We start from the raw sequence: 13,266 nt of genomic DNA, 5'->3' as shown, positions 1-13,266 counted from the left end.
AGGTAGGGAGGAAACAAAATACATTTAACTAGTTCTACAGAAATTTTTATTTCAATATTTCTTACAGCACCAATGACATGATGAAATATGAGCATTTGTCCTCATGTTTGCTATTCTGGCCTGACAGAAGGACTTGATTTGGATCAAACCCATCTAAACTCTTTTTCTGACCAAACCTGTGCAACCCCATCTGCTCTGCAAAACCCATGAACGCCCAACAGAAACAGGCCTCCTTGCAGAATGGGTGACCCACTTTTCTTCTCTCACTTCCTGAGTGGGTAGTGCCCACTCAGGGCCAAAGCAGAAGAGGTGAGTTTAATGGGCTAAATCTTAATTTCAGACTTTTCCATCCACAACTGCAGACATGAGGCCATGTGGGGGACAAATGTTTCAGGCATGCTTCTGTCTTTGGTGTTTTCTATCAGCTCCTTCAGGTTTTATACCCAGCAGACAGTTCCTGTGAGGACAATCTAGGAGCCCAGCTCTACCTGTCTCAGCTTTGCAGGGTTTATACCTAGCACTCCACTTCTAAGTGATACAAGTACTCCCAGGCCTGATCCATAAGGAGGGCTCTGAAGCGAGGCAATTTTTCAAACACTAAATAATCATCAGTGTATAAAAAGTATTCTCCTTTTCTTCTAGCCACAAAATAGCAGTCCTTTTTGGGCAGATTGTGGGATGAGCATCAACCAGAAAAGGAAGATTAGAAATCCTTAAATTAGAGCAGTATTTTTTCTCTAAGTCAATGAGAAAAATAGAGTGCCCATCATATTAATGAACATCATTGCCTGTTTCATCAGGCTTCACTCTAGATGCAGCTATCTTCAGCTTTCAGCTGAATTAGAGCTGGAAGAATCATATTAAGTACATGCCCTAGTACATTTTGATTAAAAAGGTCTATGCCTTCATGTACTGAAACACAAGTACCTCAGTTATTTTTACTGCTACAACAATAAAATTATTGACTAGATACCTTTTTTGGTTGTTTTCAATGACTTCATTTACAGCAATGGTTTTGTGTAAGTCACAGGTGCCATTTCATTTAGGAGCTGGGATGTTCAACTACATAGCTTGTGGTACTTCAGTCACCCAAATCTCCCCACTCCAATGGCTTAGCTCCATTCTAATACAGGTCTCATGACCCAATTATCTTGCAGTGTAATTATCATTTCTTTTACATGAACTTCACAGAAGTGTTCAGAATTCTACCATTTCTGCCCTCCAACAGTCTACTTTTTAAAACAGACTAGATATCTGGCTGTATCCAGACTGCAGGTAGCACCCATGTAACTGTAGCTTTTGACATCATGCCATTTTTAATTGTGGATTTCACTGACTGGCAAGTTAGTTAGTTGCTTAAAGAACACCATATGATTTCTTTCCTATGAAAACAATCATTGGAGAACATTTACATAACAGATTGACTTTAAAAGCATCACAAATAAACCAAGTCTATGAAAAAATCAAGAGGATAAAAGTCAGAGTCATCTTCCATATTAACATAAGAACAATGATGTTTTCTCAGTTCCTTGCAGTTTGTAGCAAGCTTATCTCATTTGTTCTGTACTCACAGCACTATTATTTTGCCCCTTAACCTGCATTTGGGAGTTCAAATGGTATCTGCTGACACAAAGGGTCACTGTATAATTAAACCACAGGTAGGTGTCAGCACAGGCCTTACCCACACAATGGCTTCTCCCCTGCTGAATTTAGTCTATTAATGTTTGTATGACTAGCCTCAACCTAAACCAAAGCATAAGTCTTTCAGAGACGTTATCACATTAGACAGCCATTTACAGACCTTCCCACAGGTGTCTGCTTTTCCATGCTTAATTGTTAGTTTAATCAGAGCATAACATAATTTTAACCTCTAACATCTCCTTGCTGTTTATATCAAATAATTTTATTTGGTACGTAACACAGACCACAGGATGATAGAGGTGGGGTTTTTTGGGTTGATTTTTTTTCCCCATCTTCTGAATTCAGGCCTTAGTAAACAAACCCATTTTTGCACTATATATATTCTTTATTAAAATTATGTACCAGTGATTGCCAATTTCAAAGTTCAGACTTTAGAATTTCTAAATTGAAACTCTCTACAGAAACTGTGAGTTTTCCTTTCAGCTGATGTCTTTGTAAACTGCAGCTTTCAGTTAATAGCAGAAAGCAAACATTGTGGACATAACTGGTTTTGCAGCTTTTTGGATACAGAGCATAGTTAGTGGTGAGAAATGGGAGAACTCCAAACGTGCCAATACAGTAAATATGTATGTGGTGAAATGACAGTGTTTTTCCTGCCTTGACAGAAATGTTTTTTCCATTAAAAAAAAAAAAAAAAGAAAGGTTTAATGTATCAGCACATTGTTAAATTTCTGCAAAATAACCAAAAATATTAGTGATGGCCACAAGAACTCAAACAACAAAAGACCCTTTGTCAGACTTCAAAACGCATTTTGTATTTGATCTTCTTACCTTTCCAAAAGCAATACTTTCTGATAGGACCATTTCCTGAACATCACCTAGTTTAAATACTTTAGTTTCAAAGAAAAAGGTATCTTTAATAAGCACTTATTTTGCTGTCAATGTAATATGACAGTACAGGCATCGAGCTGTGTTCTCTGGTTTAAAGCTGGTCAACAGCCTTAGACCAATGCTTAAAGTGACTTATCTGTGGAAAACTCCTCCATAAAGAAATCCTTTCATGGATGTTGCTGAAGGCGGCTTTTGTACCCCTCTCATGAGGAGTGAGTGTGCAGAGAATGTAGACAGAGCATATCAACATTTCACTGATTCTTTGCTAGTGGAACAGGGACACAGGTAATCCCTATGCCTTTTGTCAATGCTCATTTGGTCCATCCTGGCCACAACACTTGCTCTTATTGAGTCTTCTGATCCTGTGTTCTCATGTCCAAATTATGGCACAGACAGTCTTAGTTGTGAGGCATCAATTAAAAATGAGCAGCAAAAGGAGCTGTTTCTTAAATTGCCTCCCAGCTCTTAGTTTAGTGTTCTGTCTGGGAAGTGTTACTGTCTGAGTGGTTTTAATTCCAACTGTTCTAGAACAAAGTCAAATACGTTAGCTCTAAATATGCTGTTTTAAGGTGATCTGATACAAAATAGAATAGCACAGGGAAAAAGCACTCACACAGTTTGGTGCAGGGGAGATGGACTTTTTGAAACAATCCTCTATCATGGCTCAGCTTGAGTGTTATGTGCCATCACTCCATCCACCCTGTATCGGGAGAGACCCCAAGCTTGCCCAGTGAGCTGCACCTTCCCTTGTCTCCCAAGATGTTTGCAAGACTTGTGTATTTCATCCTAGGTTAAGGATGGAAGTGAACTGTTTGTTGTCAATGAATGAATACAAGTGCCTGGGTGGAGGTCCTTCTCAAATATCCAAAGACTCAGCCATAGGCAGCTGGGCCTAGAAGGGAGAAAGGACCGAGGGCTGAACTGGTGATCAGCCTTTGAAGAAATGGCAAGGACAAGAGAGGAAAGGGCACATAAGAAAAGGTCAGTCTCAGCTAAAAGCTGTTTCTTAGCCTTGTCAGAATACCTCCAAGCGGAAGCAACCAGGTATGACAGCTACCGCCAGAAATTACCAAGGCACCTACCAATACAGAAGCAGCAGATCAGGATTTCCAAACTACATCTGCACAATAAAACATTTTTGCATTTGTGAATAGTTTGACTGCAATATTTGAACTACATGGGAGTGTTTCCCACGACAGCAAGTCTGGCTGCTTTTTTAAAAATACTAGATATCTGGATTAGTGTAGAATGCAAAAAGTGGGCCTTCTGCTATCACTGCTTGACATTACTTCACCTCAGGGCAAGCACCTCCCCAGGGACTAAAATGTGCTTAGAAAAATACATAAATGAGCACAGACAAGCACTCTGAGAAAATATAAAAATTCCTTAATGTTCAGTTTTAAAACTTTTTAATCCCAGGTAAAATGCTTCATTTCATAGGCTATTTTAACCTGAAATATGACACTTTGAAAAACGAAGCAGATTGATAGGTAATTAAAAAATAAAGAAGATCAAATCATAGTCAGAGTTGAGACGTGCCAAAAGACAATGAAATAAAATGGAGTAAAAAACAATGCTAAAAAAAAGAGCGAGAAAAAGATTTCACCTTAAAATTTAATCAGATGGAAAAATAAGTTAAGAAATTAAGAATAATTTAACTGAAAATCATTTAGTTAGTACAACTCTCCTATATGCAGAATACATGTTAATATCCCAGACTGCTGAATTAGCTCTGATTGCCTTTCTCACCATCTGTAGTTACTCTACTGGAACGGTTCATTTAAGCCTAACTATTTCCCAACTATGTATTTGATTCCCCTCATGAACACGGGTTAGGCATAGAAACTATACAGGAAAGCCTCCTTCATGGATCTTCTTAGAAGAGTAGGGAGATAAATTCAAGAACCCTGTTTTTCAGTACACTTCCACAAAATATTTAATTACGTCGTTTAGCATTTGCTGTCATTTAAAATAAATCATTTTCCTGAACAAATGCAAGCCTGTGTTGCTGTGGTAATTATATGAAGATAAAACTTTATTAGCATTAAATTAAAAAATATAGCAAATCCCTTAATTTCATGCCATGATAACAGAGCTACTTGCTTGTTGACCTCCATGGTCTTTTTCCTTTCTCAAACACCACTGTGATCAACGGTGATTTTGTATTTTCTTCCAGATCACTGTTGACTACATTCAATAATACTGGACCAGATGCCAATTATTCTACTAGATAACCTCCTAACCCTACTAAAACCTCATTCCTTTGACAATAGATCCACATTGACAGTTTCTTTTTTGGGATCTGTCACTTAGGCAGTTGTTAATCCTTTTAAGATGTATTCTATTGTTGCACTAAATTTCAAATTAGAATGTTGTATATTAATGTGTCAAAATTCCTTTTAAAAGTCTAAATATATTATTTATCTTTCACTGCCTATTTTACAATGTCATCTAAGAATTATATTACATATGTTTAATAAGGACTGTAAGGACTCTTTCTTCACAACCATAATGACTGACACTAATTATATTCCTAGCTTTTTATTCTGTATCAATTAAAACCTGTATCACCAATTACATTCTTTTTCTCAGAATTGTTGCCAGGTTTCACTAGTCAGGATTTAACTGACTTTTAAAATATTGGAATGACATCCACAATATTCTGAGAATTCCACATGTAATAGCAATTGAATACTATAACTATAGTTATCTAATAGTTAATTGTCCAAGTCTAAGCTTGGAAAAAATAGGCACCTCAGTTTATACTCACACCTATCTTAAGATAGCAGAGCTGAGACAAATGTCCTTTCAGAGATCCCTCTTCCTCTTGCTGGGCAAAAGAATATGTACACAATGGAGTGTAGACACACAGCTTAGAAACTCTGAGAGTTAACTTTTAAATGTCTTATGCAGAATACCATGGTACTCATCCTGAAAAATTACAAAATGACCCACAGTTCTCCTGTGCTATGAGCACATCCTCCTGATTCTCTACAGAGACTCGTTATGAACATTTGAATCTTTTTTGAGAGTTAAGAACAATTTTAGAACCTCCCTCTACTGCCAGTGTAGGAAATCAGTGTAGCAAAATTCAGTAAGAGATCTCAGAGCAGAGGAGGGTGACCTTACATTAGAAAATCTCTAAGTTGATTTTTCCCACTCTCAGATTCACATACTCAACAACACTGGTGTGTGTATCCTGGTGGCTTGGCCAGGATCACTTGCAAGCATCAAGGAGGACAAGGGATGCTGGCAGTCAAGTGCTCTGGTGTTGATCTTGACTAGTGATGACAAACAGATTTTGGATTTACCTTCTTTACTCTTCTGAAATGGTTGCAGTTTTGGATCTTTTGCCTTATTATGTTGTCTCATCCTTCAGAAATTTTAGGCAAAATTCCTGAATTTCACCGTACTGGTGCTTTCCCTATCTGCATGTTTTATAGATACTGTGCTCTACTTCATACCCTTAACACTTATCTATAGGTCAGTTGTTCTACCTGTCCATTTGAATGAAATCACATATATGGTGCTCTGTAGCAGTCAACGCATACCTTCCCTTTTAACTTTGTTCTGATGTTTCTCCTGGTGCTTTTAGACAAGCATTCATGGTCACATATACAGACAAACAGTTCCATTCATACTTAATTTATTAGTATTTGTTTCAAACTTTTACACTAAACCTAGCCTTTTTTTTCCTAATTCCTAATAATTGTTTTCTTACTGTCCTAATCCCTCGGAGATGCATTTTTTCCTAGTGTCTTTGGGTTCCTATATTTCTTTGCTACACTTCATAATTTATCATTTACAATGATTATTCTCACCCTCCCTTTCTCCCTTTTGTTATTTTTAAAAAAAATTTTAATTTATATATTCATTTCATATCTGAAGTAGGAGGGGTTTTAACACATAGGTGTACTATTTCTTAATTATGAGATGTGGCTTCCGGACATCTCATAAATTATTGTTAAACATCTTTCAAATTGCTTTCAAAATTAGCTGTCTGTATTTATTCTTCCTAATCAATTATCACTCATAATTTTCTCCAGGTTTGTAAAATTCACTCTTTTGAAGTACCAAGTTTTTTATTACTGTCCTCTGTTTTCCCATAATGAATGTAATTAGATCCACTGATCTGTTCATCTTTATTCAATGTAATGAGGCTCAAAATAGAACTACCTTATGCTAGGTTCAATACCTTTTGTGTTAGATAATTATCATCTATCATTTTTAGAAACTTTAAAGATGTTTTACTACAGACTTCATACAACCTCCAGCACAGGTCTTTAAAACTGAAGTCACCAAGAACAATACAATTTTTCTTTCCAGACAATAGCTCTAACACAGATAATCATCTCTCTAACATAGAGTGCCACCCTCAACTTCTTTTACCTACTCTTTTTTTGTAAACATGATTTATCTGATTATTTTAAAATTCCAGTTGCATAAATCATCCCACTATGTATTTGCAGTATCATCAGTTATATCCTATTTCTTCTCACCAGTAACAATTTCTGGTTCCCTAGCTGACTACCCAGACTCCTGGCACTGCTCTGCAGACACCAGGAAAAGAATTCATCTGCTTTCCTACTTGCTTCACAGTTTGTTCACAGCTCAGTTGAGTTTGAATTCAAAAATACTACAAGCTGTTCTGTGGAAAACTTCAAATATTGTCCATGGCCTGTATGACCTTAGCAGTAGATCCATCTCCTTTAATGGCAGTGAAAAAATCTTCCTTTAACTTCAGGAACGGTTGTATTAGACAACAGCAATCTTGTTTTTCCTTATTCTTTCTCTCTGCCAATGCCAGCCTGTTTTAGCTGCAGGGAGGAAAGTAGCTAAGGTGTTTATTCTGTGATTAATGCCTACAATCACCTTATATACTGAGAGAAACTTTAGAAATGTTGTTCTGTCAATCCTTCAGGTCCCATAAGCAGATGATAAGGCAGATAGACTGCTCAGGAGATGCTGTGATAAGATAAGCAAGCAAGGAAGTCTCATGGTCTGCACTGCAAAATGCATGTGTCCATTTGACTGACAGAAGCCACTGATTTTTCCTTTTAGTGGACAGATTAGTTTTAAGAATCTCCTAAATATTAGGAAAGGGAACAGAGGAAATAGATGCCTCAACAAAAAAGGAATTGCTGCTATTGTGTATGACAGCTGATCCATTGTCTTTGCTATTGGTTTAAGTGTTTGTTCTAAAACTGAAATAATATCCTTGATGCTTAATTCTGCATGGTTTGATAGAAAATGTTAGTTTGCATGAATTCAAAGCTGTCTGCAAGAATGCACTGAATCACACAAAATAATCTCCCAAGCAAATTACCTTTTAAGAAAACATATTATTTTGCTTGGTCCCAAAGGAGAAAACAGGCTTTAGTAAAAGAATGAGGGCTTTTATTATATGTTATGTAGCAGAGAGAAAAAAGAGATGAAAAAAGTAAAGCAGTCAAAACTAAAACAAACATTATTTTGAAAGTTAGTAGCGGTGAGCAACATGAACTCACTGGCTGCTTACCCATTCCTTACTTGATAGCTCATCATGGTTTCTCAGGGTTTCACCTGAAGGCAGGCAAGTACTCAAAACATCCAGTACAGCAACATGTGAGTGAGTGAAATGTGGTCAAAAGAGCTTGAGGGGAGGCAGAGAAGGAACTCTGGGAGACTAGAAGCAAAGCAAAGCAGTGGGGAGCCAAATAACTTTATTTGAGTGTGCACTGACATAACAAAAGGAAGAGTTAAAGTCCATAGAAAGTTCAAACTCAGGCTGGGAGAAAGCATTTGGCTTGTTACGAGTTTTTCTTGAATGCTGCCTGTATGGGACAAGCCACAGTTCTTGTTACTTTTAACAAATAAGGCTGAAGAGGAAATGGAAAAAAACCAACCCCATACTACAAAGAACATTTCACTGGAACAAACCTTATGCACCTCTGAGAGGTGAAAAGGAAGCCATGTTGCATCTTCTAGAAGCTGGGTTATATTTTCTGAAAACTGGCATAAGATTTGTTATGACTGCATGCAGAATAAAAGGTGACTGAATCCTCCCCTGGCTGATATTATCCTGTTCTTTCCTCAGCACAGACCCAACCACCAGTTTTAGGTGGACTCTTACTCAAGCTATAATGACTCCCAGAGCTCAGCATATAAAGGGGAAATTTGTCTTAGAGCACTGCCTGGAGAGAATACAGTTAATAGTCTGTGTGAAAGACATAAATAGTGGTATACTATTATTTTTGGTCTCTAGGAATCAGCAAACTGATATGGAGTATCATAGTATATTCTTCTGGAGTACATGAGAAAAGACGTCTTACAATTAGGCTAGGAATAGACAACAAATCTCTTCTGCTTTTCCTCTCTTAACCTCAGTTAAACCTCAGTGGCACCCCAGGGACTTCTACCTTTAGGATAAAAAAAGCAGCAACTGATTTTACTGCTGGTATTTCATGATGCACAGATACAGATAAAGTTGAGCTTGCAAATGAATTACTCTAATGGAGGTGTCTCTCTTCTATAATGACATAAAAGATCACACAATTCTTAAAATTCAACAAAGTACAATAATTCCCCTAATTTCAAGTAGATTAGACAAACATTCCCAAATGTGTATAATTAATAATAAAAACAAAAGATCAGAAAAGAAATGTGATTGAGTTTTCTGGCATCCCCTGATTACTCAGCATAAAAGCAAAGTTATTTAAGCTCTCTTTTTAAAAAAAATCTAGATTTTTAATATAGTTATGCATTGTGAAACCAGGCATATGGCATATAAAGCGCATGCTGAAGATGTCTTTTTAAGGTCTCTAGATGTAAAATACTTGGTATTACTACTTGATGAGGTATTTCTCATTCTGTCTGTAGAGACTGTGGCACAGTGGTTCTCGACCTCTACTGGCCCATGAACAAAAGTACTGGAGTTATAAAGTAAGTGATATTCCTTTTCTGTGGTTTGTTTTTTTTTTTTTTTTTTTCCTCTTTTTTAAACATTTATTTTCTTGATCTGCAGCCACACTGGAAAGACTTGGATGTTGTTTGGAAACAACAGCTGAGGATCTCTGGATGAACAAACTGGGGACCTTGATTATTCTTGACCTTTGACAAAGACTTCAGGTTTATTCTTAACTTTTAGATACAAATACTGTCCGTATGGATAGAGATAAAAACAATTCTTTCATTACTAAAATGAAGTTAGTTAAGTAATTACTGTAAAATTTTGTATATTTTAAAAAAGAGTTTAATTCCTTTTTCTTAACCTGAGCCATTCTGACAGTGCAGGGAAAACTTCTCAGCTCTGTTGGATCTCTCCTTTGTTCATACTTCAGTGTGGAGAGCTGTAGTGATTTCATATTTGAGAAATTTATTATAAGACTGGATTTAGTTTCTGTTCCTTTCTCCTAAATAACTTTCATTGCTCACATTCAAATTTTTAAGCAAAATCCCAATTTATTAATGAGGTGAAATTAATGGATTTTAGGTGAAAACTCAATGACTATTAGTAAAGTTACTAAAGATACTACTTTTTTTTACTCTCTTTGGTACCCAAGGAAATGATCACTTCTTGGCATCTATGAATCGGATTAATCTAGTCAACTTCTGTCTCAAACAGACATTTAATGAATGAGTACACAGAGCAGCAGAAAAGACATGCATGACAAATCTACCTTTCTTTGATGCACACTTATTAGGAATGGGATTCCTAACCTCACCTATCTAAATACAGGAAAAAGTAAAGATAATCTGCTGGCTCTGGAAAGGATGAAGAGAAATAAGGACCACCAGAGGACTACTCATTCCAATAGTGTAGGGCACTTATTTTAGGATTTGTGAATCTCCATTAGAGATGCTTATCTCTCTATGTCATCTGTAGAGTCAGAAGAGTTTGTTTATGAAGGCCATGAGACTGTGAGGTGCCCTGGAAGAGCAAATGAAGAGCAGGAAGCTGGATAACTTGGAAGTAGGACTGCACCAGGGGAGGCAGGAACAGGGAGAAAAAAGATGTCATTAGGTAAACACTAGAACATAAGGCTGTGAAACATATGAGGTAGAAACAAAGGGTAGGAGAACATGACAGGCAAGAGGCTGTGAGGAAAAATGACTGGATATGAGAAATATCTAACTATAGGCATAAGACAGGAATAAGTAGAAGGCTAGAGGGGAAGTATGCACTGTGCAGTTGATTATCCTTTCTGATTAGGAAAGGAAACCTGCAGCAGTGGAATGGCAGCTCCTCACAATTTAGGAGATATAGTAAAGAGTCTCTGAAATCCCATCCAAGCAGCAGAGGGAAGCCTACAGTTTTGAGCAGGTATTTTTTTTTTTTTTTAACTTGAGATGACAACAATAAAAAGTACAAAAGGAAGAGCTCTGATTGAAGCTGGCTTCCCAGCAAAAGTGAAAAAAGTCAGCAGGCAAGCAAAAGCAACAAAAGCAGGAGTGGATAACTCATTTTAAACTCCAGATCCCAATTAAAGCTTAGAAGATTTTTAAGTCCCTTAAGGGAAAATGGCTGGGGAGATGTCATTTGGAGTTTCAGAAATCATGCAGACAATGAGACAAGAGAATGGCTTTAAAATGTAGTGAGATAGAACAAACCTCAATGTCAACTTCTAAATATGATACAAACAGTAAAGTGAGGGAATTAACAGTCATTATAAAAGAAAAAACAAGATAATGTTTTATAAATAATTTTCTTATAAAAAAGAAATAATGTATCTTACATCATATCATTGTTATACCCATATTTACATTTCTTCAGGCTTCATTAGAACTATTCATAATTTCTGAAATACCCAAATTTAGTTTGAAATAATCAAACTAGCATGGGTTTTAAAACTGAAAAAAATTCTCTGCTTATCAGGGAGGAACTAGCCAGAATCAAACATGTTTCTAGAGGGGAAAACTGAGCAATAAAAAAAGCTATCATGAATGGAAAGACCCATGTACAGTAAAGGCAAAAGCTGTAGCTACCATTGCTACTGATAACATAAAACAACCAGAAATGCTTGTTTGCTCTAGGGACCTAGAAAACATAATCTGATGGTGCTGTTACTTGTGTCAATTCAAGAAATGGACTGAGAGAAATTAAATGGATAGCAGCGTATGTGTATATGAGTTGAAGTGAATGTTTCCTTACTTTGACTCATATGTTTATATTTTTGAGGAATAAATATTAAATTTGATATTTTTTTTGTTAGCTATTTAGTGAACACAGTATTGTACATATGGCAAAACTAGTGCCACTGGCCAAGAATACAGAGAAACATTGGGTTCCAAGAAACGTGTGTGTGGGGAGAAGAGGGAGAATAGATGCAAATAGAAGTCAATTTCTTTTATTTAGCTTTAGAGGCAAAACAGTTTATACAGCTTACTGTACTAAAACTAGGTTACAATATATCATCTTCAGTACTGTGTGTAATCAGTGTTTAGGGCTTTTTATTTTCTCAAATAGCTCCATTTGATCATTCAGACAGAGCTTGTGTCATTTCAGTGAATCTTCTGAATTCAGTGAATTATACACATTGAAGTAAACTGTAGATTAACCATCTATGGATTGTGTGGAAGAAGCTTTACCGTTTGGAAAGTCTGCTACAGAAACATTACTATTTTAGATTCTATCAGTACATTATAATAATTCAGATATCCTTTACTTTCAGCATTAAATTCTCATACACACCTGCAGATGATGAGGTTGTCAACTTTTATTCCTTGATGAACCCTATGGCTCACTCTTTCTTTTTATACAAAAATGAACCCCCTTCTGGAAATTTGTTAATGAAAGTGAAGGAAGTTTATAAAAAACAGGAAAGGAATGCAATCTGACAAAATATTTTACTTTCTGCTGGCTATCACTATGTTCTTGCTGTCTTGGGAGAAATGTTTTCTTGGGAGGAGTTATATGTCTAAATACAGTTTATTAACACAAATTCACTGAAGTTACACACCTCATAAGTTGAAGAATAGGGACAGAAAGAATATTTTTAAGAAGAATAATTTCTACCAATGCTGCTTAGTGGCATGTGTTATAGAGAGGCACAAGTGTAAAAATTATCTCAGCCACAGAATGCTGGTAAATAATTATAATAGGTAATTTGGGCTTTGTTTTGAAAGGTAACTGTCAAACATAAGATCACAACAATAAAGTAAGCAGATAGAACAGATATAGAAATTCAAAGTTGCCTAATAATAGTGGGTTTAAATACCATGTGACCTGCCATGAATTAAAAAGGGAGAAATTATACCATCTGTTTTTATTCAGCTTGTTACAAATACTCTCAGGGATTGATGAAACCAAAAAACATGGTAGATTAATTTGATTTTAGTGTATTGGGAAAGTACAACAGCTATTCCCTTCACCTGAGGGAGCCAGAGATCCTTGTTCTGCAACAAGTCGTGGTGCATTGAGTTCTCCTATAGAATAAAGTGATCATTGATTTCAAGCAGCTGACTGTTGCTTGATCCTGTTTGGTAACATTTACTATTTCAGAGAGTATGATTTTCATAATGCTACTATCCATTTATCTTTGATAACATGGTTCTGTCATTCTCTTTCTTGACCATCTGGATTTTGAAGATGGAATGCCCATTTCAATGGCCGAATATTCTAAGGTACTCTTACTGCATTCACCTGCTGATTTATCTTGTAGTCAGCCCCTACAATGGGTCTCAATAGCAAGGAGAATCCATTCCACATAGAAAAAAAGAGAGGAAATTAAATCAAATTTCAAGCTGATTTATCTC

The 13,266-nt window shown here is 36.3% G+C and overlaps 1 protein-coding gene across 1 annotated transcript in view; it reads right to left on the bottom strand.

The window, feature by feature from the left end:
• LOC141921620 (vesicular inhibitory amino acid transporter-like) overlaps nucleotides 1–13,266 on the bottom strand; it is a 42,394-nt gene that overhangs the window by 19,605 nt on the left and 9,523 nt on the right. The window lies entirely within an intron of this gene.

This window comes from Strix aluco, chromosome 3, assembly GCF_031877795.1.
Source record: "Strix aluco isolate bStrAlu1 chromosome 3, bStrAlu1.hap1, whole genome shotgun sequence".
In the NCBI taxonomy this organism is placed as follows: domain Eukaryota; kingdom Metazoa; phylum Chordata; class Aves; order Strigiformes; family Strigidae; genus Strix; species Strix aluco.
The sequence above is the reverse complement of the archived record's forward strand: the minus strand, read 5'-3'. Positions and strand labels throughout refer to the sequence as shown.